Source organism: Delphinapterus leucas, chromosome 3 (assembly GCF_059928025.1).
Source record: "Delphinapterus leucas isolate spDelLeu-1000000601 "Yukka" chromosome 3, BTC_Dleu_Yukka2, whole genome shotgun sequence".
NCBI classification, from domain to species: Eukaryota; Metazoa; Chordata; class Mammalia; order Artiodactyla; family Monodontidae; genus Delphinapterus; species Delphinapterus leucas.
The window spans coordinates 39,974,246-40,001,711 of NC_143131.1; the positions used below are offsets into that span (position 1 = coordinate 39,974,246).

The 27,466-nt window shown below is 37.1% G+C and overlaps 1 protein-coding gene across 5 annotated transcripts in view; it reads left to right on the forward strand.

The window, feature by feature from the left end:
• PARP8 (poly(ADP-ribose) polymerase family member 8) overlaps positions 1 to 27,466 on the forward strand; it is a 185,183-nt gene that overhangs the window by 27,424 nt on the left and 130,293 nt on the right. The window lies entirely within an intron of this gene.

A 27,466-nucleotide genomic window follows, 5' to 3' on the forward strand; every position in this document is an offset into this window, starting at 1 on the left:
TACCTCTCTAATCCATTTGACTAGATCTTACTATCAACATCTAAGATTCAGCTTAAGTAGTCACACTTGGTCAGTCATTACCTTGTCTTAGAGGCACTTAATTTGCACCCCCATGACACCTCATGCTTGCTTGTTATAGCACTGAAAGCAATGATTTATAATTATTGGCTTTCCTGCTTGTGTTTACTTCTTGACTTCAAATTCTTCAAAGCAAGAATGTATATTGTTCTTATCTGTGTATCTAGATGACTGACCCAGGAAAAGAGGAGCTCTTAAAATTTTTATTATAAGGATGTTGGGGACTGCCCTTAGGAATTCTTTATATACGTTAAACATAGGAGTTCTCCAGATGATTACCAAACTCAAATGCCATTGGTAGATTTCAAGCGAAATTATCAGTTGACAGGAAATGAAAGGGATATTTTAAATGCTGTTTTCCCTTTTCAGTATTTATTACAACTGACCATAGATTTCCCCCACTGATTTTTAAATGGCCTGTCTCAAATAAAATTTGAATAAGCATGGGAAGTAGCCATCTTGGCCTGGTGTTTTCTTACCCTTTATTCATTCATTTAACACTACAGTTGAAAGCATCCCCGGGCATAGGATGGATTACATTTAGCCAGCATTTTGAATGTGAGCCATGTTCTGCAGCCATTAGGAAATTAAGCCTGTCCAGGTGTTGCTGATTGTGTTGATTTTCCTAGGAGGTCATAACCTACCTCAGGATAGAACATAACTACTTTATAGAAGAACATGTTCAGAGTCTAGGGTAGCATTATAGAATTCTAAGCTTTTTTGGTTTGTTATATTCACATCTACACTGCCCATGACTTTAGAGTTACGCATACTTGTTCTTATAATCCTGACAATGCAGAAGGGTATGAAGAAGAAAGAAAGCTGCTTATAATTTCAGCACCCAAAGATAATGGATTAACCGTTTGATATCTTCAGTGTATTCTTCTATACACACACACATTTGTACTCTCTCTCTTGCTCTTTCATATTTTTTTTATTATGTGTAGACTAAGATAATCCTAAATTCCTAAATGGTGTTTTGTAAGTAGCCTTTTTTTCACATAACAATAGCAATAAATAATTGTCTACAGTACCATACTTTATGCTTGAAGCAACTATTTGTGAATATTTTTGTTGCTTTCAATATCCTGCAGTGAACAAGGATCCTTGTACTTATATTTTATTGCACTTGTCTATTAACTCATAATATATTCCTAGAGTGAAAATTCTGAGTCTTTTGACTCATGTTGTGAAATTGCCCTTATGAAAGTGACACCGATTTACTTACACTCCTGCCAGCACTCTCATGACTTAGCTCATGCAGGATGTTAGAATTCTTTTAAATTTTTGCCAGTTCCATGCACACAAAGTTGAATCTCATTATAGTTTTAATTTGCATTTATTTAATTGGTAGTCAGTTTGAATATGCTTTCATGTTTAGTTTATTCTCCTAGATTTAGTCAAAATCCCCTTGGAGGGTTTTGGTACCACACTTCCTGCAGAGCGGGTTTCATCTCTGAATGTCCTTGAGGCATTTTTTTACGGTGGCTTCAGGAACCTTGATTTTAACTATGAGCCTGACAGTACAGCTTCTAGAAACTGGGGCCATGTGTACCTGGCTTTATATTCTCTATGGAATAATCTGCTCCCAAGTATAGAAGTGGAGTGCCTTGACAATCATGCTGAATCATCAGTGCTCAGGTAGCACTGAGCTTTAGGTGGGACCATGACCTGATGCAGCACCCAGGATGCTTAGAAAATGAAAAAATTAACAGCCTAATCCAGGTTCCTGCTTAGTCACCCAGACTTCCTAAAGCAGTGAACTGGGTTGTTAATGTCTGAGCAGTTTAGCTAATTGAATATTTATTAGACATACTTCATAAAAGCAGATGGGTAGTTTCTGTAATCTGCACTAATAATGTGTACCAATTAATTAATTATTATTATTGTCAATAAAAGAGCAAAATATTTTTATGTCTTTCTTTTATGGCTCTTTTTTTTTTTTTTTTTCCGGTACGCGGGCCTCTCACTGTTGTGGCCTCTCCCGTTGCGGAGCACAGGCTCCGGATGCGCAGGCTCAGCGGCCATGGCTCACGGGCCCAGCTTCTCCGCGGCATGTGGGGCCTTCCCAGATCGGGGCACGAACCCGTGTCCCCTGCATCGGCAGGCGGACTCTCAACCACTGCGCCACCAGGGAAGCCCTATGGCTCTTTTTAAAAATAAATATGAATCATTTTTTTCTTTTGGTTAGTGTTCAGTTTTCTTATTTTTAATATCTATATCTTTGCTTCATTGTATAATACAGTAACGGATTATTTCTAAACTTTTCCCCCAATAATACATTATTTTGATTTAAAAATAACTCAGTAGATAAGGAATTATTACTTCCAGAAGCACTACAAGTTGATTTACTTTTGAATATGCAAAATATAAGCTTTAGTGTACTTGAGCAATGTTTTTGTGATTTAGAGTTGCTGTGGGATTTATAAATTTCAAAAATTTTCACTTGGGTGAATTCAAAATCATTCTCCACTATGGCATCTTGATATATTTCAGTTGAATTTACTGTTCATTTTTGAACAAAGGCATGATCTAGTTGAAAGAAAGACTTGTTCTTCATTACCAGGGATTATGTAAATCTTATAAATTAAACCTGTACATCAGCACTTAGAGGACATAATTTAATGCTTATACAGGAGAGATAAAAGATTTTGTTTTAAATGAGGAAAAGAAAAACAATGACTTCATGTTAATTTCAAATAGACAATGTAGCAAAAGATTGAGGAGAATCAAACTATAACTTAGCTGCTTCTGTGTTAATCTGTAGTCACTTTTTAGAGTGTTTGGGCTGCCTTACAGAAATAATTTTTTTTTTAAATTTTATTTATATATTTATTTATTATTTTTGGCTGCGTTGGGTCTTTGTTGCTGTGTGCAGGCTTTCTCTAGTTGTGTCAAACAGGGGCTGCTCTTTGTTGCAGTGTGTGGGCTTCTCATTGCAGTGGCTTCTCTTGTTGCAGAGCATGGGCTCTAGGCACATGGGCTTCAGTAGTTGTGGCACGTGGGCTCAGTAGTTGTGGCTCCCGGGCTCTAGAGCACAGGCTCAGTAGTTGTGGTGCACGGGCTTAATTCCTCTGTGGCATGTGGGATCTTCTTTCTGGACCAGGGCTCGAACCCGTTTCCCCTGCACTGGCAGGAGGATTCTTAACCACTGTGCCACCAGGGAAGTCCCGATTTTTTTAAAAAGTAGAATTTTTTTAAACTTTCTGGGTGAAAGCTGAAAGTTTTAAGATTAGCTTAAACTTGGGTAACTGAAAAATTGTCCCAAATTTTAAATTAAATTTGGTCATCCAAGGTACCATATTTTCATGTATGTGGAAAACATCCATCAAATTTCTTGAATAATTAGCCCATAATCTTCAATATGAAAGGATGAAAACTGTAGGGCAGCCAGGATGATATTATCTAAAAACAAAGTAGCAGTCCTGTTTTACTCATCAGCTACTTCCCTTTCTCTTTCTCCCTTCAAAAATGTTCTACGCTCTTTATTTTCCATTTACTGATTACCCACTATGTGCCCTCTGCCCCCGCTGTTCTGACTGATCACCTTCTACTTGGTGTCTTCTTTCTGTGAAGTCTTTTTCCCTTTGACTTTACTAACATCACTCCTAGTTTTGTTTGTTTGTTTTTGTTTCTCTTTTCCTTTCTCTCATCGCTTCTCAGGCTTTGACATTTCCACATTTCTACTTTTTTATCTGCCTGCTTGCCCCTTAATCTCCTTGCCCCTTTCTTAACTGACTCTGTAGCTTTTGGAATTTCTTATGCTTTTGCATACTTAGCTCTGGCTGTCAGACCCTGAGGACTCACCTGTCTTATCTCTCTCTGTGCCCTTGGACTTACTGCACTTGCCTTGGGTGTTCTTATTCTCACTGAAGATAGTGAGACCCAGGCTTGCAGCAACATCTGTCACTCAGGACATTAAAAGAATGGGTCTGAAAACATGCTCATACCCTTCTGAGTCAAAAACTCTAGGCTTTCGGAAAGTTATTGAACAGGCTGCCAGAATCCTATCTGGAAATCCTGTCTCTTTTATTTGAAATCCTGGCCAACAGTGTTTGAAAGAAGAAAATTGGTACTTAAATCAAGACGTAAATTAAAAAGACATTGATTCTATAGAAAATAAAGAAAACAATTATTTGTATCATTTTCTTGATAAATGTGTTGGTGGTAACGGATACATGTTGGCAAAGCTGTATCTTTTAAGTAAATAATATTCTCATTTGTCATCCGTAATGTAATTTAGCATGTGGCTTATAAGCTATTTGTTTACTATAACTAATTTCACTAATAATGACAATAATCACTGGGTTGGATCAGTAACACTACTTCCCTTTTGTACCTCCTTTGTAGCTTTCACCGCTGAAGTGTCACAGGAAAGCCTCTCTTTCATTAGGTTAAATCCTCCCATTAGACATCTCTCCTAGCATTGCAACTGAAATTTTACACATTCATATATGATTACTTGATCAAAGTTTAATTTCTCTCTGGACTATGAACTCCACGAGGGCTTTTGGTGTTATGTTGTCCAGGGCCTACCTAGCACAATGCCTGGTACACAATAGGTGCTCAATGACTATTTCTCAATTGAGTGCATAAGTAAGTAAATGAATGAGCTGGTGCTTCATGACTAAATTAAAGGTATAGATAAGAAAACCTCTGAGAACAAAATTCGTAAAATATTTACTAATTGGTTTACGCACCTATCATTCCAGCAGATTTAGGCATCAGAGAAACAAAGATGAATTCGATGTGACCCCTCGCACTGCAGGTGTCCATATTAATCCCAAACTTCCCCTATTCTCAGGACTTCCTGAGAATCCTAGAACATCTGTGAGTGTTGTAATTGAAATACTCTCAAATGATACTTTCTAGCAGGTTCTTCATATCCCCCTCTTATTCCTTAGCATCTTTTCACTTCTTATCACTTTGTCAAATGCCTTATATGAAGCCAGAAATTATACCTGAGTTTGATAGGCAGCAGAATCTCAATGGAAATGAGAACCCCACCCCTACCCCTGACCCCAGCGCATTGAAGAACAGGAAAAAGGCCGGAGACCATTCTCAGCCAAAGAATAATCAATCTCTTATCCTGATGAGATTTTTGCTTTACCCCGTCTCTGAATGGAAGGAAAAACCATTGAAGGAAATAAATGGGAAACCAAAAAAAATCTGAAAAGAGACTCTGGTGCCAGGGGTTCCTTGAAAAGGGTTCAGGGAAGGAAAAGGATTAGAAGATTAGGTGTTATATAAGATGTGCTGGCCAAGATGATCTGTAGCTTCTAACTGGTAAGTTAAAAATGTACCAAGTAAATCTATTCAAGACATGTTCCCCCACTGGGAAGACTTAGAACAGGATTTTGCTTAGTTTCATAGGGAAAAAAAAATTCTTTGGAAAAAGTTCAACTTTGCCTCCTTGGAACTATAGTGGAAAGATACTTTTCCACATGCCTGTGTTCAGGAAATGAGGCCACTGTGGTGTCATTGGATCTTGTGTGTCTGGTTGGAAGAGGATGATACCTAGAACCATGATAATGTCGTTCCCATACAGACAGAGTTGTGTCTGTTTTACTCTCCACTGACTGTAATTCTTATCCTTAACATGGCAGGACACAGATAATGTTGTGTGAGTGAGTGTTAAATGACTGACCAAGTGAATGAAAGATTGTGAAGGGCCTCCCACCCTGGAACATGGAAAGGATTGCTGGATTTGTTGACCCTTTAAATTCCTCCCTTGCCAAGTCCACGATCTAAAGAACATGGATCTCTGGCAGAATTGGGATCTTCAGAAAAAAAATCACAGGACCAACAGTTATTTAAGACCTTACTGGTTACACAGTGTTTTGTACATACATTTCCATGTAATCTCATTTCCAGAGCTGCCTCAGTTTCTCAGTCATCTTGAGAGCACATCATTGTGTAGAGGTAGTTGGATCAGAGGAAACGTACATTTACTCAGCCATCTTCAGTAAGCCATCATCACCTGCTTAGGATTCCTACCAAAATGGTCCTAGAGAGACTCTTGTGAATCAGCCAGATTATTTATAGTGCTGTCTCTGTTCAATATGATGAAAAAAACAAGTGTGCTGAATGTCAGCCTTGAATGTAATAGGGATCGCTTGAGCATCTGTTGAAATGTAGATTCAGATTCAGTGGGTCTGAGATGGGCCAAGTTGTACTATTTCTAATAAGCTCCTAGATAAGCTGATGCTGCTGGACTGTGGACCATATTCTGAGTAGTAGCAAGTTGCTAGGACATTAGAGGTCTTTGGGTACAGCTAAGGTCTCCCATTGTTTTTCTCTGGCTGATACATTGTTGATAGGATAATATCACCCATTGGTTAGATAAAAGTCCCATTAACACGCAAAAGGACAGACAGTATGACTTATGGAACCTGTCTTCATTGAAAATGAGTGAATTAAGCCAGACTAAATACATATCCATTTTTAAAAGGCCAACTGGAGGCATTCTGGTGAGAAAAATGAGGCTTTCAGGTGGCATTACTGGTTTAAGGTCAAGAAAATATTGGACTTAAGTCTTAAATCATCAACATTTGTCCTTCTCCTCCTATACCAAGGGCCAGATGTGCCAGAATAAGCTTCTAGAAAAAAGAACTGCACTGGTTTAGGGGTGAAAGGAGCTGGTATTTTTAACTTGTTACCACTTTGCTGAAAAAAGAACTTATCTTTATATGATTTTCCTCTTTAAAATTCTCTGAGTGGATAAAGCTCTGCAGAGAAAACTAAGTTCCAACTAACTATTGATTATTCAGTAGATAACTTCATTCACAGTTGGGAGAAAAAATAATAAGTTTGCACATAAAAACTTCTTAAGTAGCCTGTGGTTTCCATCATACATTTTGTTTTGCTTTTCTGTAATGAACTGAAATGGAGACTTAATTTGATCAACTACAAGGAAATAAACATAATATGACCTAAATTTACTAAACAATGCTTTAAGGCAAGTATTTAAATTCTTGGAATATATGTTTGGTTTTCTCTTAACGATTTTATTTTAGTCTCTTTAGACTTATTTTAGTCTCTTAACTATTGCTTATACTTAATAACTGAATGTTTGTGTCAGGCGTCATTTCTCAAAATTATATTTTCCCCCTATGGATGCAATGTTAAATTATTGTGGTAATGTGGTAATGCTAATTCAGCTACTGTTCCATAAACTTCCATGTCTTTTTTTTAATCTGGCAAAAGCTTTCTCTCAAGATAATCATTATACTTAGTAATCTTCACTCTCACACTTGATGTAGTTACTAGATAGATCATCTTCCAAGTAGTACTCCTGATCTATCTGCATACTCATTAAAATATTTATTGTTGGTATCGGAAGTTTCTGAATTTCTGTATCTCTGAGACAATAGAAATTCCCCAGGTTATGCTATGGAGAATTTTTTATATTAGAATTTATATTTAAGTCTCACATTGTTTGAATACTCAAATTCTAATTTTAAACGTGATTTATTTTTAATGACTGACATGAATTCAATCAATTAAATCAATGAATTAAATCAATACAGATTTTAATTTTTGGAGTTCAGTTAACCTAACACAGGTTAAAGATTTGACAGCCTAAGTCATTGTCCCCCTTCTCACTCATTTTTTCTTAGTAGAGTGATAAAACGAAAGCGTCGTATATAATTATCTTTTTTTAAAAAATATTTATTTATTTATTTATTATTTATTTATCTTTGGCTGCGTTGGGTCTTCGTTGCTGTGCGCGGGCTTTCTCTAGTTGCGGTGCGCGGGCTTCTCATCGCGGTGGCTTCTCTTGTTGCGGAGCATGGGCTCTAGGTGCCTGGGCTTCAGTAGTTGTGGCGCATGGGCTCAATAGTTGTGGTGCACGGGCTTAGTTGCATCCGCGGCATGTGGGATCTTCCCAGACCAGGGCTCGAACCCGTGTCCCCTGCATTGGCAGGCGGATTCTTAACCACTGAGCCACCAGGGGAGTCCCTATAATTATCTTTAATAAGAGGAGACTTATAGTATGGCTATAAGGATGGGGATAAGTGGATGAATTGATATTAAATGGCAGAATTTGGTGTTGATCGGATGTGTAGGCTGGGGTGTGTTGATTGCATATGTGGGGTATGAATTGGGGGAATTCATTAAAACGAAGTTCAAATTTCAAAGCATAGTGAATTTGTTTACCTGGGGATAAAGCCTTTATTTAATTCTTCTAATGAAAAGAATATGCTTTTTACCTGAATCCTTTTTATAGATATCAGTTTGCCGTCCGCATAATTTTCAAAAGTAGCATATAATATATATGACACTCAAATTAAGTAATTACCTTTCCATTTTGAATAGTCATGTTTGAAGTGACTTTGGTTAACAAGATCGGCTCTTTTGAAATCTGGAAATCTGTATAAGTGGTTAAAGAGATAAAGTTTGCTTGAAAAGACCATTTAAAGTATGTGTTGATTAATGATACCAAAATAAATCGTTACTCTTCTGCTTAGATAATAACCACACACATCCAAGGAAGACCTTGCCTTGCCCAAGGGGCTACAGAGAGGGTACATTTTGAGAATTTTTTTTGTTTTTGTTCAGCAGCACAGTGATACACAGCATTTAGAACTTCTTCCTTTATTATTTAGAAACTTGGAACCTTTTATGTCATAATTTTATTTTTAAAAAATTCAAGAATTTGACCTCATTCTTCCAGCTCTGACTCATGAAAATAATGGGTGTAATTGTGGAGTTGTGACTGTTTTAGCTTGTAAACATAAACGAATACTTTTTTCTTGTTTTTACAGCTGACCTTTTAAATAAAACAGCATTCAGTTTTCCTGCTTTTGTGGACTGATTTGCAGAACATATAATTTGAAACCTGATGAAAATGTATTCATCTTTAGTTGTACAATTTATGTACAATTGATGTTCTTAAATTTGGTTCTTTTAGAAACAAAAGGAGCATCTTCCCTTAACTTCTAATTATATCTTATTTAATTTCCCTAAGCAAGAATATTAAGTTTTTTTTTAAGGTAGATATTATACTACCCTTAATCATACAGTTGCCATAATTAGACCTAGTCCTGTGTGATCATAAATAACTTGATCTTGGTCACTGATAAAGCATGAAAGTAAAATTATCTTTAAGTAGATAAATAAATTCCTACTTTATTGGTGGCCTCTAGAACAATACCAACTTTAAAATTCACACCTTCCTATCGAAGTGAAAGTATTCTGAAATGACAGTTTTCAAGTCTTGTCACTTTGTTATATGATCTTCTAACACATTTTTATTGTCTATGAAGTATTTAAAATTCATTCTAAGTCAAAAAACCCTAGTTCATCCAAACTAAGAATCTAGTAGATGACACCCTTGCTTTTGACTTCTCACTCTTACCTCTATTTTAAAAATGCATAAAATTCCATATCCCATTGCTACAGCACTGTTCTTTTTCTCCACCCAGTTTCCCTCTCCACTGTATTCAACAACAGTAGTGGGAATTGTTTCTTTTATTAATGTATGTCTTTAATCCTCCTGTAGAAGTAATTGAGGCACCCAGTAACGTTAAGTGCAAAAACAAGGATTAGGTGAATCCATCAATTACACAGGAGAGGAAACAATAAGGACAATATATGCCTTTCCTCCATGTCATTGTTCCATGAGTGCTTCCTCTCTCTGTGCCAGGCACAGCGGATATAGTAGTGACAGTACTGACCTACTGACCGGGACCCTGACCTCCTGGGCAGACAGACAAATGTACATATAAATAAACCAGATAATTACAGATGATAGGAGGTTTTTCAAAAGCAGATCAACAGGATGATGTGATAATCCCTGGGAAATGCTATTTCTGATTAAGGAAAAAATTTCTTTTTAAAATTATTTCCTCTATGTAGAGACGAGGTATGATACTCGAACTGTCCAACTAAGTCAGTTCATTTCTCCAGAGGTTTACCTGGGGGTTTGATTTGGCCCTTGAAGGAGTCATGATATTATCACTGCCACTGCTTATGCATCAAGCCACCAATATTGATTGAGTGCCTGTTGTATTTCAGGCCCTGGTCTGGCCTTTGGGAACAAAACTGTCAAATTCCCTGATCTCAGTGAGCTTGCCATTTGTTCTCTGCTTTGATATAACCCACCTTGGGAACAACTGGAAGTCTCTTTCCTCTCCGAAGAAAGCTTCAATGGGAAGCTTTGGCCACCAGGGAACTTGCTTTTCCATTTGTACCCTCCATTAGGCTTGGGAAAGTGAAACAGATGTAGTCAGAGGGTTAGATTTTGGAATTAGTCATGCTTGTCTTATCTCTTTACTTTTAGTGGTAGTTGTTGTCGTAACACCTCACATACCGCTCTTCACAGGTGAGATGCTGGTGAATATTAATGACTGACTTCCTGTGTGTTCACACCGCTGATCTAGTAGTGTATGTGTATGTGTTCCAGACTTCTGAGGGCCTTTATCTATGTGCCGGACACTAGGGTTTGAACAACAGAGCCTTCTTCAACAAGTCCCTCTTCATTAAAGAGAGACTCATCTGGAGACCTTATGGAATTTTCTTTTGAAGATTTTATGTCAAATATGGAAGGCCATTAATAAATTTCTGTTTTTACATTTGCCTAATTAATTTATATTTGCCTTGAGACTTTTTCATGCTTTAAAAAGTGCTTTTATTTATTTTTAGTCTCAAGAGCTTGAACTTTCAAAATATTCTTAAAATGTATTGATGGAGGTTTGTTTTAAATTTACTTTTTAGGTAAGAAAAATGTCATTTGGGGGAGCTTACTAGAAAAGAATAATGGACTGCAAAATGTATTGATTCTATAAGTTTTTATCAGGATCCACTATGTGGCAGGCACTTTGCTGGCTGCTGGGAATATGATGACGAGCACGGTGAATGTGCTTGATTTCATTATGCAATCAGGCAAAAATACTCATTGAAATATTTTCAGTACTGTTGTACAAAATGTGATGTGATAATCATTTAGCAAGATCCCTGTTTTCAAGAAAACTGTAATGGGGCAGAGTTCATAAAATTGAATTTGGTGAAGAAATTTTATTAAAGTAAGGTGAGTGTCATATGATACTGACTACACACCTGTATATGGTTGTAGTTCGAAGGAAGGAGAAACTGCATTGCCTTGAGTGAGGCACTGGGTTCTTAAAGATAAGTATAATTCAAAAGAGTATCAAGAAAGATAACAATGACATTAAAATTGGTTTACATTTATTGGGCACTCACATGGTCCATACAGTTTTACACACACACACACACACACACACACACACACAAACACAATCTCTCATATACTTTGAGTTGACATTTTCAGTTTTGGGGGTTTAACTTCTTTAAACAAATTGTTATTGTTTAAGTACTGAAAACTTTGTAGGGAATATTTTCTTCCTTTATTTTATCACCTCAGTTATATCAGAAATGTAATGAAAATGAGAGGAAAATATATGACATAAATATGACAAAGCCTTGATGGAGGAAATTTTTGTGTAATTAGTGTAATACAAGGACATTCCAATTTAATAGCGGTTAGTAAAGAGAAAATGACTTTAGAAGAATGAACTTTTAAAAAAACTTTTGGTAGATTTTTCTTCTTTTTTTGGCTGTGTTGGGTCTTCGTTGCCATGCGCGGGCATTCTCTAGATGCGGCGAGCGGGGGCTACTCTTCTTGCGGTGCGCGGGCTTCTCATTGCAGTGGCTTCTGTTGCGGAGCACGGGCTCTAGGCGCACAGGCTTTAGTAGTTGGGGCTCGCAGGATCTAGAGCACAGGCTCAGTAGTTGTGGTGCACGAGCTTAGTTGCTCCGAGGCACGTGGGATCTTCCCCGACCAGGGCTCGAACCCATGTCCCCTGCATTGGCAGGCGGATTCTTAACCACTGTGCCACCAGGGAAGTCCCCCTGGTAGATATTTTAATATCGTTGACTTTTCATGTTAGATAACCGCTAAATTATTAATTCTTCTAAGTGCTGCTTTGACTTTTCATTTCTCCTTGAAAGTTTGCAATGCTAAGGAAGTGAGGCATTTATTGCCTTTTTCATTTCAGTTTTTATTCTTAAGGAGAAGGCAGAAATCTCCTAGATTCAGCATTTGACCTGGAATAGTCCTCTGTGTTAGACGGTGAGGAACCCGAGATTGAGCGAGAGAATGACTACTCCCAGGTCACACAGCCATCCCAGCATGGCCTGCAAAGCCATACTTTTTTACTTCAGGACTTTTTCCACAACATGTGACTTTTCTTGGAGAAAACAAATCTAAAAATCGAGCCCTCCTCTCCCCTCTTTTAAGTTTTAGAAACCAAGCTGTTTGCTTATTGTAAGAAAACAACTCTGAATACGTGAATACAACTCTGAATACATGAACTTAGGTTCCATAATTAATCTTTCATCTTGGAGACCATTAAAAGGTGGGAGCCAACTAAAATTGTAGTCTGCTTTCTCATATTCGTGAACTTGGTGAAGGTAGAACTCACACTGTGGCAAGATTGCGCAGAGGGCTTAGGCTTTGTTTAAGGGACCACTTGACAAGTAAAATAAGGAAGAGCTTGTATTTGGTTTTTTATTTCAGCTCAGAAAATTTCTTCCCAGTTAATATTGTACTTGGTTTCAGCTTCCCCAGATCTCATCTTGAAGTTCAAAGCCTATGAACTGCCCTAACCTTATATTTATACCTTCTCTTCCATGGCTCTCCCAGTCGCACACACTGTTGCCTTTGACATCGTCTTTGGAATTCTGTGTTTTTCAGCACCATTTGTCTATTTAGAGAGTCTGACCTTGTCCATGTCATTGTCTTGATTGTGCCTGCACACATACTCGCCAGTTTTTTTTTTTAAATGAGTAGTTTTATTATGATTCTTATTTTTTTTTTCCATATTTTACTCGGACCTATTAAAATGCTAACATTTGAGAAAAATCTAGGTCAAGCCATTTGAATTAGTTTAGTTTTTGAGTAAAATGAGAGTACTGAAGAAGAGGAAAGAAGGTATCATATCCACAGATAAAAAGGGTCACATTTTCAATGCTCTCCAGCAGTGGGTATGTTAACTTTAAGTACTCAGCCTATTTGGTTGGGTGGATGTTGCCATGTACATTACAGTGCTTGCTATGATGATGTATACCTGAAGGTGGGCATGGTGACAGCACTCAAGCTTTTCAGCCCCTGCCTCAGTGCCAGGGATGTAGCTCTGTGAGAAACAAGAATCCAGTCACGATAGGAGTAAACCTGCAGTACATTTGCAATGAATTTGCAACAAATAACAGCTTTGCAGTCCATCTGTTGATGTCCATGGGATAATGCCTCAATATCTCACAACTTACGCTTTTCTTATGTGAAATGTTCTGTATTAGATACTTAAGGGTCCTCCAGGCCCCTCAGTTTTATAACAGTCTGAACATTCATTCTTTGAACATTAATTTTCCATGTTTAGATATGAATTATAGGGGAAAGTACCTGCTGTATAAAGCAAAATTTAAGATTTAATTGATAACATATTGAAATGATTGACTTTGCTGTTGTTGCTGTTATTTTTGAGCTGTATTTAACATTTGTTTAGCTTGCCCTCATATTAAATCTTTTCCTGCAGTTAGAAGTTGTCTTCTCTGTGCGTTCTATAGGGAATCTGGTGCCAAATCTGCCTCAGGGTGGAGAGTCTGGCCTACTTTTCCTACTTTTAGCCTTTGAGACTCGCGGTGCCTCAAAGTCCTTATCATTCTGGATATCCTGATAATTCTCCTTGGTGTATGTAGATCCTGATCACCAACTGACCATCAAAAGGCCATTTATCTGTCTTCTTTTCAAATCATAATCAGAAAATGTTGCTTATTTTTCTACCATCTTTGAAAAACTACCCTGACCAATGTGTAATTACCTGGGTAAGTACATGGTCATTTATTTAATATCAGTCTTTATTACCTAAATGCTCACCTCTAAAATCTTGCAGTAGTTATTCCTTTAAATCTCTCCTCCCCTGGATAGCAGCCACTAGCTGAAAGTGGCTATTGAGTACTAGAGACGTAGCTGAATTGAGATGTGCTGGAAGCTACACACTGGATTTCAAAGATTTAGTATAATAAAAAGAATGTAAACTATCTCAATAATTTTTACATTGGTCACATATTGGAATGATACTATTTTGGATATATTGGGTTAAATAAAATATATTTTAAAAATGATTTCATCTATTTCTTTTTACCTTTTCAATGTAACAATTTAAAATTACATCTGTGGCTTGCAGTATATTTCATTTGGACAGTGCTGCTTTAAAATAGGAATGCATGAAGAATGTTTCAAAATGGTTTTGGAAAGCTGTATTCGTTAATCTATTTGCAGAGATGCAAAATCAGTCTAGAGCAGTGTAATTTTTAAATTTAGAATCACTTTGTGGTCAATAATTTGCTTCCTTGTAAAGCAAGTGAGAGCTTTAATGTTGCATATGGGATGGATGCGACATTTACAAACGGACAAACTACAAACTGCCACAGCAGTGTCTTCGTTGCCATCTTGATTCTCTTCTCAATATAGATTGAGACTCATGTACACAAGGAAAAATGTTTTGGTGGAAATTGTTGTTTCAGATTTTTAAAGTGTATTATTTTAAAATTGAGATTATTGACCTGAGTAGTACTGTAGGCAGTACTAGTCAGAGATTGGCTTTGGGTTTGTGTTACGCTTTGTTGAGTTTCCAGACACCAAAGTAAATCAAGGGGTTTTCTTCATGTGAGTTTTATGTGCGTCACTTGATTATAGGAGAACAACCACAGTAGCTAATTAGCTTGCTTCTTTTTTAATTGCCACTTCCTAATGTGTCACACAGGTGAGGAAAGAAAAATACTAATTTGATAAAGATGTCTGACTTATTTTTAGTTAACTGGGCTCATTTTCTTTTTAAAATCAGAAGGCTGCAATATAGGATATAAAAATTGGAAATGTAATTACTTGTATGAGATAAATTATTGAAAACAAAGTTTTTAAAGCCAGTTACTTTTATTACTCTCAAAAATAGTTCACTGATTCAGACAGTTGCTCTATCTCAGGCATCATGGCTCAGGAGAATGTGTGATTTCAGAAGTAAAAGATGAAAAGAACATTGGTGATGCCTTTTGGTCACATATGTAGGAACTATTTTCTATAATATCTGCTTAACTATGAAGAGTAGAGAATGGAATAATAAGGCTTATTATGGAATAATAAGGTATATTATTTCAAAGCACCAAGGTCCAACTGAAAAACTAAAAATAATAGCAGAGTTCTTATAGATACAATGTAAACATTGTAAAGGAGGTAAAATAAGATATAAGTAACATGGAGATAACCAGTCTAGGAATTAAAAATTCAGATGTTTAAAAGGAATTGGTGGGATGGGGCTAGGACTTGATTTTCATCATAAGCTAGCTGCATGTACCATTTAATTTGTTGCCATTTGTCTGCATTTCTTTAATATATATTTTTAATTTGGTCTCGGGCAGTATTTCTTAAAATGTGGTTCAGAATTCTGCATCATAATTATTGGAGTGCATGTAAAATGCAGATTCCTAAGTCCCAGAATAATTGTATCCGTTTTTCTGGGTGTGATGCCTGGAAATCTGTGTTTTAACTTGAATCTCAGTGGAATCTTTTTTTTTTTTTTTTTTTCAATACGCGGGCCTCTCACTGTTGTGGCCTCTCCCGTTGCGGAGCGCGCAGGCTCAGCGGCCATGACTCATGGGCCCCGCCGCTCCGCGGCATGTGGGATCTTCCCGGACCGGGCCACGAACCTGTGTCTCCTGCATTGGCAGGCGAACTCTCAACCACTGCGCCACCAGGGAAGCCCTCAGTGGAATCTTTTAAATTGAAGTTTAATTGGTTTACAAAATTATGTTAGTTTCAGGTGTACAGCATAGTGATTCAGTATTTTTGCAGATTAGTCTCCATTGTAGGTTATTACAAGTTAATGGGTATAATTCCCTGTGCTATACAGTATATCCTTATTGCTTATCTATTTTTTACACATAGTAGTTTGTATCTGTTAATCCCATACCCCTAGTTTGTCCCTCCTCCCTTTCTACTCTCATTTGGTAAAGATAACTTTGTTTTCTATATCTGTTGGTCTGTTTTTGTTTTGCATATACATTCATTTGTATTATTTTTTAGACTCCACATATAAGTGATATCATACAGTATTTGTCTTTTCCTGTCTGACTTATTTCACTAAGCGTAATATTTTCTAGTTCAATCCAGGTTGCTGCAAATAGTGGCATTTTATTCTTTATGGCTGAGTAATATTTCATTGTATATATATATACCCCCAGTGGAATCTTGAGCACATTAAAGTGTGAGAATCTCTTTGAGATGTCAGAGTATATTTGGTGAAAATTTTCATGTCGTGAAGTATCTCAGCAGTAACTAAAACAAATGTGCACTATAAATTCATTGGTATTGATATAATATACAATTCTAGCCAGCCCTGAACAGCATAATATTGGGATTTACAAAGAGCTTTTTGATAGTGGTGGTTGGGGACCAGCCATTTCTGTATCAGTAGTAAGATGTCAGTGATCTTATTTCCCAATTCTTGGGGGGCGGGGGGAAGCAAGTCCTTTGTTGGCATTTTATAATTGCAACATTGTGGACAGCACATAGGGGATTAACCCTAAACAAAGTGTGCTTTTTAGTGGGGGGCAGTGTTGTTCTGCTGCGATTACATCAGGGATGGTATCCTTGTCTCAGCCAAGTACCTATGTTATAAACACCATAAACACTACTCCTACTTTGGTTATGGTATTTTGACAGCAAATAACAAAATGCCTGACTCAAATTGGCTTAAATATGAAGGAAATTTATTATCTCAAATGACTGAAAGACCAGAGCTATATAGTAAGATGAAGTCAGGGCATACATCAGGGACTAAGTTATGTCATTAAGGAACTGGTTATTTAGGCTTCATCCTAAGGCTGGTTTTCCTCCTGTTTCCAAGATGGCTGCCATTAATAATCAGCACTTTGCTTACTTCCCTGTTCAGATTCAACAGAAAGCGTGAGGGGATTACCTTATACCAATTTCATTGCAGTGGAATTATCATACTCCACTATGTGGTTGTTTCAAGGTAGTGTAGGTACTAATTCCATTGAGCATCTTTGTATGTCTCTTATTTACTTGAACTAGATTCTCTCTTGGATATATTTTAAAAGTGGAATTGTTGGATTAAGATAGGCACATGCTCAGAAATTGCTTTCTGAATTGGTTGTATCAATTTATACTGCAGGCAGAAATGCATGAAAATCACCATTTCCCCCCATTCTTGGCTGTAATTGATGTTACATTTTAAAATTTGTATCAATATTACGGTGTTAAATCATATCCCATCATTATTTTAATTTGCATCTACTGATTATTAGCGAGTTGGAGTATTTTTTGAGTTTCTTGAAAGTTTGGAACTTTACTTCTGTGAGGTTTTATATTCTTTTGCATATATTTTATTGGGTCTTAAATACTTTTCTTAGTTACTTTTAGACTTTTTTTTTTTTTTTTTGCGGTACGCGGGCCTCTCACTGTTGTGGCCTCTCCCATTGCAGAGCACAGGCTCCGGACGCGCAGGCTCAGCGGCCATGGCGCACGGGCCCAGCCGCTCCGCGGCATGTGGGATCTTCCCAGACCGGGGCACGAACCCGTGTCCCCTGCATCGGCAGGCGAACTCTCAACCACTGCGCCACCAGGGAAGCCTTAGACATTCTTTATATATTCTGAATAGTTGGTTTATGGGAGGCAAAACTTTTAATGTGTTATCAATTTTCTTTTATCTGAAAAATCATGTAATCCTCTTCCTGTCCCATTTGACTGTATCTGGAACCTTTTGATTGTAAACTTCCTGTGACGGTTAATGTCAGAAACAAGCCTACTTAACAATAATTTTAGTAGTTAAGATCAGGGTTTTGAATCCAGAAGCTTCAGTTTGAATCCAGGCTCTTCATGATCTTGGGTAGTTACTTCATCTCTCTAATTTCTACATAGGAATAATAACTTGCTATAGTAAACACACACAAACACAAATGTTTAACTCAGAGCTCAAAACTATACCCACAATAAATAGAAGGAATAATACTATTGTTATTAATAAGGAAGAGAATAGCACTGACAATTTTCATTTCACCAAATAGCTTATGCTTTCAGAGTGCTTTTACTTCAATAAAACTTGGTTGTCTGAGCATTTCCTAATTCACATTTTAATAGTCCATTGTGATGCTGGTAGCATCGAGTGATTGATTTCTGCAATTTTCATATACTGAGACACATATATCTTGCTTATGAAATCACCACTCAAGGGCTTCATAATTTACACAAAAATCTATATAGCTATTTTTTTATTGGGTAGTCTTGTCTAAGTAAGTGTCAGATTTGCATATAATTATGTAGTTCATTAAATCAATATGTTCTTTGTAAACTGACGTAAAATCTTTTTATACAGTTATAAGAGCATGTATTGACTTAATAAATCAGACACTTGTCAACCATGCATCAGTGTAAATTGTTGTTTGTATATAGTGTGAGCATAGTTCTTTAGACAGAGTACATAATTCATCATTCAATTAACAAAAATATATGATCAGTCAGTATTTACCTCCCATGGCCCAAATCCTGCAGGAAGGGAACTTCCTTAGATACATAGAAGTTATAATTGTTTCTCATTTGATGATTCTACTAGGGTGCTTTTGTGTTTTGCAGATATTTTAAATTTAGACTTTTTAAAAAACTCATTTCACAATAAAAATTAAATAGACTTGACAGGTATAGAATGAATAATCTTTTTCTCAAAAACAATATGGCAAATTCTAAAGGTTTGATTAAAATCCTTAGGCCATTAAAACTAACCTCTTAATATTTGAATATAATGTTTGATTTTGAGGCAGAATCAAAAATCTAAAGAGATACTCCAGAGAGTATCTGAGAGAGATTCACTCATTCATTCATTAGGGGACATGTTCTGCTACTTTTCAGGGAACAATAGCCAGGTGTAGAGACCATACTACTTGCCAACATCGTCTTTCAAACGTTGATGGTACTGGCTGCTTCTTTTGGATTTGAATGCCTGTTGGTATTTTCCTGCTTCTACTTGCTGTGATCTCCTCTTGTTATCAATGGAGAGTTAAAAAGAATTATATATTCATGGCATAAACATATATATAAGTGCAAAATCCGACAGCATGGGCTTATATCGACTGTATTTACCGTAAATTAGAATAATGTGCTTTAACTGCTCTTTATTGATTTGTCAATTTTAGACAGCTTCTACTGAATGCCTGTTATAGTAGTATTTATCACCTCTTGCATCTCCGTACCCCATAATATCTCCATATAGACATTTCAATACATTGATGCATTTTTGGTTGTATCAGTAAATCAGCATTGCATTTACATTGACTATATCATTGTATTATAACTATATATTTTTTCTTATATAACTTTTCCTAGGATTAAAGATTGTCTATGAATTTTTTCCATTAGCTTTTATTTGACTATATATCTATTTTTTTTCAATTATTTCAGAACATTTGCCATGGCTCTCAATAATTTTCCCAAATGGTCAAACACATCAGAATAAATTATCAGTGGCCCATCTCTCTTCACTCCTTACCCATCCTGGTGACCTTCCCTGAGTTCTTTTTTTTCCCTTGAGTCTGACCCATTTTCTGTGTACGTCTGATACACATGTGTTATCCTTCAAAATAGCCTTGTGTTGTAACCTCTGTTTACTGGATGCCATGCTTTCCCTTTTTTGTTGAAAAGTGTACTCTTTTAGCTGCGAAAGAAAAGTTGTGTTGGAAGTCATTTTTTTGAGTCTGGGTATGTCTAAAATATTTTGATTTAACGCTCATTTTAATTGACAAATTGAGAAGGTATGAAAATCTGGGTTAGCTCTCATTGTCCCTCATAATTTTGAAGACATTGCTTGACAGTCTTCTACTATCTGGTGCTATTGAGTATACAGTACCTTGCTGATTCTGATTCCTATATACTTAACCTGTCTTTGTATCTCTCTGGAAGCTTGATTTTAGGGCTTTCTTTATCCTTGAAGTTTTGACATTTCACAATGAAATGTCAAAGTAGATTTAGAGTAGATTTTTAGATTTTTAGGTTTAGAGTAAATTTTTAGAAGAAGTCTATTAGACTTGACATTCACAGGAAGGCCTTCTGATACAGAGGCTTCTGTCCTTCTAAGAAATTTTCTTGTACTATATCTTTGATAAGATTTCTTCACCTCCTTCAACTCCTTTGTTTAAATTTTGATTCTATTGTTGAACTTCCTAAAATGATCCTCTATGTTTCTTATGTTTATTTTCATTTTTTCCGTGTCTTTATCTTTATTCTGCTTTTTCAAGCTTTCTTCAGTTTTATCTTCCAATCCTTTCTGTTGAATTTTTAATTGTCAGTATATATATATATATATATATATATATATATATTCTTTATTTCCAGGGCTCTTTCTTCGTTCTTTTATTTTTTTTTCCTAATTTTTTTCCTTTTGAAAATACTTTCTTAAAACATTTTGTTTTATTTTATGTACTTAATATCTTCTGGCTATCTGTGTCTCTCTGTATCAACTTAAGTTCCTTCTACTTCCTTCATTATTTCTGTTTTCTCCAAGTTTCCTTTTCTGTTTGTTTTGGTCTCTAACATTCATGTTGGAGGCTTTTCTCAAATGTCTAGTGATCGTTCACTGCCTGTTTATGTTCAAGAGTAAGGCAGTGGGTAAAATATAGTAATAATATGTGTAAGCATTATAGTAGGAGGCAGTAATCAATGAAACTCTAGAGTGCAGTAGCCATGTGGTTTAGAGGACTGTTTCATTTCAGGATTCATCCAGAAATTTACTTCTCCCACAAAAAGTACCCAGTGTCATTAAAACCTGCTACTGTTGCAAAGCATAAAAGAAAGGGAAAAATGAGAACAATGGAAAGACCCAGAGCCCCAGAGAGAGAAAGACAGAGACAGAGAGACAGAGTTGTAGACGACTAAGAGCCAAATATGGGTAGATGGATTGATAAGGGTGAATTCAGGAGGAAGGGAGAAGGGAGGAAGAAGAGAGAATAAATGATAGTGAGAATATATATTCAGAGATGTTTGTGAAGTGAACTTAATGACCCTTCAATAGAGAGAAGCTTTGTGTTAATTTTGGCAAAAAAAAAAAAAAAGACAAAGAAAATTCACATTAATAATTTTCTGGGGTTAATCATTACGTTTTTATTTTATTACATGATTACTCCTGAAATGGTCCTTTCTCAGTTATCTAAAGGTGATAAAGTGAGCACCTTCCATCAGCTTATTATTTATTCAGATCTATTTGCATGTCCGATTCAACCTGAAGTATAAATTGAGTTTTTTTGTAATTCCATGGGTCTTTGCTTAGGTGCTGTCTTCTAATGATTTTTATCTTTGTTTTGGGATGATTTATGAGGCAGTGATTGCTGTTGCCTTAGAACTTTATCAGCAATAGCAATAGAGAAGTACTCACATGCTTCTTTCTATATCCTTTTCAAAAGGAAATCTTTCTATTTAGAAGAATCAGAGACTAGAATGGCTTGAACACCAGTGGTACCCAATCTCACTGAATCCTGCTAATTCTCATTTCTGTACCATTCCTTTGTTCTGGTAGGAACCTTTTAGAGAAAGATAAAGAACAGTGTGTGTGTGTGTGTGTGTGTGTGTGTGTGTGTTTCCTTCTTCATAGTGCGGATTTTCTTGAATTTCATTCTCCTTTTTTAAAATATCAATATGTAAGTGTGACAGATTAGCAGTGTAACTCTACTACTGACTTTTGAAAAAGAACATAATTTTGTTTCCATGTCTGCAACCTACATATAGGATGAAAAATTATTACATCGAAGAGGTTCTGGTTTGAATGACTTAACCTAGCCTCCTTGTATCTATCTCTGTCTCTCTCTCTATCTATATATTATATATTCATACACACAGATGGGCATGTCTCAAATATCTTGATATGATCCTCATTTTAATTGATAGATTGAGAAGGTATGGGAGGTGGGTATGTGTACCTACATACATGTGTATGTATATGCACTCAAATATATATATATTTGAATGCTTTCCTAGCCTTAGCATATAGTAGTATGTTTAAGTACTTTTTAGAAAGTGAATGGTTTCTTGTTACTGGCCTTCTGTAAAATGGCATCTTGATTCCTCCTCTGGTAAACGGAACCTACTTCCCTCATCCTGCATCCTCGGAACTTGGCAGTTTGGCCTGTTGTAGAGCTAACTCTTAAGACACCATTCATCTCCCAAGTTTCAAACATTATCATCTATCAGACATCAGTTCCTACCTTTTTCTCTGCAAAGGGGAAACCTGCTTCATTCAGGAAATCACCCATGGTGAAAATGAGTGACCTTCTCTCCAGTCAGGGGTAAAAGGGAGGTAGTTTAATCCAGTCGTGTGCCTGGCCTCTCTTGCCCACCTTCCCACCCTGATTGATTCAAGGCTGTGGCCACAGGACTCACATCTGGCCTCTCAGATATGAGGAGTTCCCTACCGTGAAGCTTCTGGACCTGACTCCTGTTAGAGTTGCTCTTAAGAAGGAAATACACACAGGAAGCCTCTTCTGCTTTGGACATGCTCATGTCTGGGTGTGATGTTGGGACTGTAGCAACCATCTTTTTGGCCACATAGGAAGTTAACCCAAAGGTGAAACGATAAACTGAGACAGAAAGAAAAGCTGGAAGAAACTTGAGTCCTTGATGGCATTGTTGAACTGCTGGGTTAAACAATTAAACAACCATGGAGTACCCCCTGCCCCTCCCACACACATTTCTTTGCTTTTTCTTATATGAGATAATTGAGGTCTTTTTGAAAGTCAAGTCAGCTTGAGCCAAAAACGTCACGAGTGAAACATATCACTGCTTTACCTTTTACTTCCGTTTTCCATGGTGATTATTAGTACACCTGTTAACCCTCTTTTTGTTTTTAAGCCAGTGGAATAAATGACAGGCCAGGTTATTTGTCTGGTATTATTGCAATAATGATAAGCCTTCAGAGAAGAAAAAAATCTAAAGGATTTTTCTGCAAAACTGATTTACCTGTTTCCCAAAGGATCTTATTACTTCTTCCATTTCTGAGAAATATTTACGGTACAATGTGATTTTCTTCTTTATCAATTTAAAGTTTTATTAATCTTCACTTTATTCAAGATGGTTTGAAATAGATTACAAAGTGGAATGACACTTATTATGCCCAAAATAATAACAAACAGTGTATGCTGACCTTTGTTTATTGATTACCATTTTTTATATTTATCCCAGGGCTATATGTGTAGAAATAGGTATTTAGCATTTTATTTTTTTAAAAAAGAAACTTCTGGAAAAGGTTTTCTGTTTCTCCACAGTGAATATATACTGTTTTGTGAAGCACCTATAAAGCTACAGAATGTTCATATTTTTTATGTTTGAATCACTGTATTGTTGATTGCAGAAACAAAAGAAACAGGAACATTTTAGAATCTATTCAGTTTCGTATTGATTTTTTGTTAATATAAGGAGATGTTTTATTCTAAGGAAGGTACAAAATGGTAGCAATTGGTAAAGATTCTTGGCAAAACAACCTACCAGGTTTTTAAATTACTGCGGTTTATTACTTCTGCACTCATTCATTCAGTAAGCACAGAGGACCAGCCTCTACAGGCCACCCTAAGTATAGAAAGTCCCTGTCCTCATGACGCTCACAGGTCAGGGGACAGATAAAAAGTCAGACATTACAGTACATTCTAATATTGTCAGTGACAGTACAGACAAGGGCAGTGAGCTATGGGAGCATAATAGGATGGGAACCAAATACAGATCTCTAGGGAGGAGAAGAGAGGTGTTTTGGTGTAAGGAGTATTTAATATAGGGAAGTGGGAGGCACTTAAAATGTTTTTAATTTTAAAAAGTTCTAAATGCTAATACTGGACTTGATCTTTATCATGTTTTTATGTTTGTGGCATTAGATTTATATAATAAACTCAATGCAGAGATATAATAATAACTAAATATAATATAACAACTAAATATAATAATAATAACTAAAATGTACTCAGTGTTTACCCCGGTGGTTAAGGAGTGGAGAGGAGATTTTTAATCCCCCTTCTGTCAAATACTTGCTGTGTGACTTGAGGCATAGTTATTGAGCTATATTTTCCTCATCTGTAAAATGGGGATGATAGTGGTCTGTATGTCACAGGGCTACTGTGAGGTTTCAGTGAGTTAAATCTCCAAGGGATTTAGAAGAGTGCTTGGCGTATATAGAGTGATCAATAAGCTTCAGCTGTTATTGTTATTCTTTTGATAGTATCGCATCATCTTTTTTAATAGTCTGACAAGGTAAGGTGGGAGACAGAATAATGGCACCGCAGTGTCCACATTCTAATCCCAGAGCCTGTGAATATGTTCCCTTGAACGACACAGAGGAATTTGCAGATGGGGTTAAGTTAACATTTCACGATGTGGGGGATGATCCTGGATTATCATAGTGAGCCCAGTGTAACGACAGGGATTCCTAGAGGCAGGAGAGTCAGAGTGGGAGACGTAATGAAGGTAGCAGAGGGCTGTAGTCAGAGGTTCGCAGATGCTGTGCTGTTGGCTATGAAGATGGAGAGAAGAAAGCACCAGGAGCCAGGGAATGTCGTAGGCAGACTCTAGAAGCTGGAAATGCCCAAAAGAGATTTTCCCCTCAGGCTTTGGGGTAGGGGTTGGTGGGGAGAACGGGACATGGCCCTGCTGACGACTTGATTTTGGCCTGGTGAAGTCTATTTTGGAACTGTGACCTCCAGAACTGTAAGGTAGTCAATTTGTGTAAATTTAAGCCACTGAGTTTGTGGCAGTTGGTTAGAGCAGCAATAGAAAGCAAATACAGATAGGCATTATTCCCCTTTCTCAAATGAGGAAATGAGCTCTGGGAAGTTAAATCACTGGTAAGGTTACTGGAAGCTCTGAGATGTGAGCAGGGCTTGTAGGCCGTGTGAGGGGATAGTCACCGGGTGGACCCGGGGCCTACAACCCTGTGCAAGGCCTGCAGTTAAGCCTTCCTGTGGGTCCTGAGCCTCTCCAGCTCTTAAGGTAGCAAATTGCCTCTCTTCTCCCTGAGATACATTCTTGCAGGTAGCCCCCCACTGGCTTTTCCACTCTGTTAAATCACTTACCACTTTTCTAGCCCCTTCTCTTTTCCCAAAAGTGTTAGACATCTCTTTTCCATGGTTGGCTCTCTCATCCTTCCTGTCCTTGTGAATTTATGCCCCTCCCGCCCCTTTTCCCTGCTTTTAGTCTCATTTTAGTCAGAGTTCATCAGGAAACAGAAATCTGAGGTCAGCCAGCCACGCTCGCCCCAAGCAGCATATTAATTTCTGACCTGTAGCAGTGCCTCCTGTCACTTCAGTACCCTCAAAAGATTGCAAACAGTAGCATATATTCAGCCAGATGACCACAGTAAAAAAACGTCTCACGTGGTCATCATGAAAGCACCCGAGGTTTTTGCACTCTTTAGTAATCTTTCCATACAATCTTAGTGGTAGACGAGTAGGTGGTAGGCAGTCTTTTTCACAGCCTGCCAAAATACTCACAATGGATACATTTCATATTTGGGGACAGATTTATATGAATTCACTTATATTTTTTACAGATATTCTGGGCGTTTACTCATACTTTCATGAACTCCTTCCCCATATTGGGGGAGGAAAGAGACTTGCAATGCATACTTTTTAGATGTGTGTGGGTCAGCGTGTCCTGGTATTCATAAAGACCTTTAATAAAAATGAAGTACTGCCAAAGAGACGACCAAAATTGGTCATTTAATAATGAAAAGACAATATGATTAATCAGAATTTTAAAATGTTCATTTTTAAACAGTTATTCAGACCACCATATCATGGGCAGTAGTAACAAGGGGAGTAAGTAAATATTAATTAAAAGAATATTTTTTAAAAAACCCTAGTGTTTATATTGTAATACATGGTATGTTTACCCTATAACTTAGATTAGCAAATTTTCATGTCTCTATATAATTGGAAGTTGTAACTCTTAGGTCTTTACATAGAGCTGCTTTTTCATTCTTGTGTAGTGTACAAGAATAATTCAAAGTTTTTCATTTGTTCTTTAAAGATGAACATTGTTTTAGAGCTTTATTTTCAGTTTTCAGTTCCCAACTTTCTAATTGTAATTCCATTTCTCTTCCACTCTCACATCCGAATGGATGAAACTGACATTGTAACAAGAATCTCAAATTTATTATGCCTTGTCGAAATGAGTAATTCTTTCCAAAATTTTGCTGTGCTTCAAAATGGTCATCGGAGACTCTTGTGCTCTCACATGGAGGCCGAGAATTGCTAATTTGGAGCCTCCTGTAAAGAAAGGAAGATGCTGTTATTCCTTACACTAGAATTCTGTTAAATTACAAAGGAAGATGACTTGATGATGTGGCACAGAGCTTTATAAGTGAGGCAATAATTATGTGATACAGGATAGTTCTGATTTAATAGTTGTATCAGTATAGTGAATATCATTTGTTTTTTACTTGCTCATCAAAGGGTTTGATGCTTAAATGAGCCTAATGCCTGGATAACATTGAGATTCTCAGATTAAAGGAATTTGGTAAAATTTTCTTGCTACTAGTGAATGTAAATTGTGTTTGAACAAACGTACTGTAAGTTTACTATGCTTTTAATATTTATTCCATTCATTCATTCATTCAACAATAGCAAATGCACACCTACTATGTATCAGCAACTGTTCTTAGAGCCGTGTTAACAGTGAACAAAGCGCAGTAGGCAGAGGAAGATCATGTAGGGCATTTTAAGAAATTTGATTTTTATTTTAACTACCAGGGGGGCCATTGGATGATTTTGTGGGAAAGGTACACAATTTTCAAATATGTAAGTTGTATAATTTATAAATATTGGGTTAACCAAAAAGTTATTTCAGATTTCTGTGTATCATCTTACGGAAAAGCCCGAACGAACTTTTTGGCCAACCCGATAGATCACTGTGGCTTCTCTGCACAAAGTGGATTATTTGGAGGAACAAAGAGGGAGTTGGAAGACTGGGTGCATGCATTACAGTAGTTCAGGGGGGCTTCCCCGGTGGCGCAGTGGTTGAGAGTCCGCCTGCCGATGCAGGGGACACGGGTTCGTGCCCCGGTCCGAGAAGATCCCACATGCCGTGGAGCGGCTGGGCCCGTGCGCCATGGCCGCTGAGCCTGCGCGTCCGGAGCCTGTGCTCCACAACGGGAGAGGCCACAGCAGTGACAGGCCCGCGTACCGCAAAAAAAAAAAAAAAAAAATTCAAGTAGTTCAGGGGAAGGATGACGGTGGCTTGCCTTGGGGTTAAAGAAGAGGAGATGCAGAGCAGTGGATAGCTTCAGAAGGTGGTGTCAGTAAGACTTATGATGCAATAGACAGATGTGAA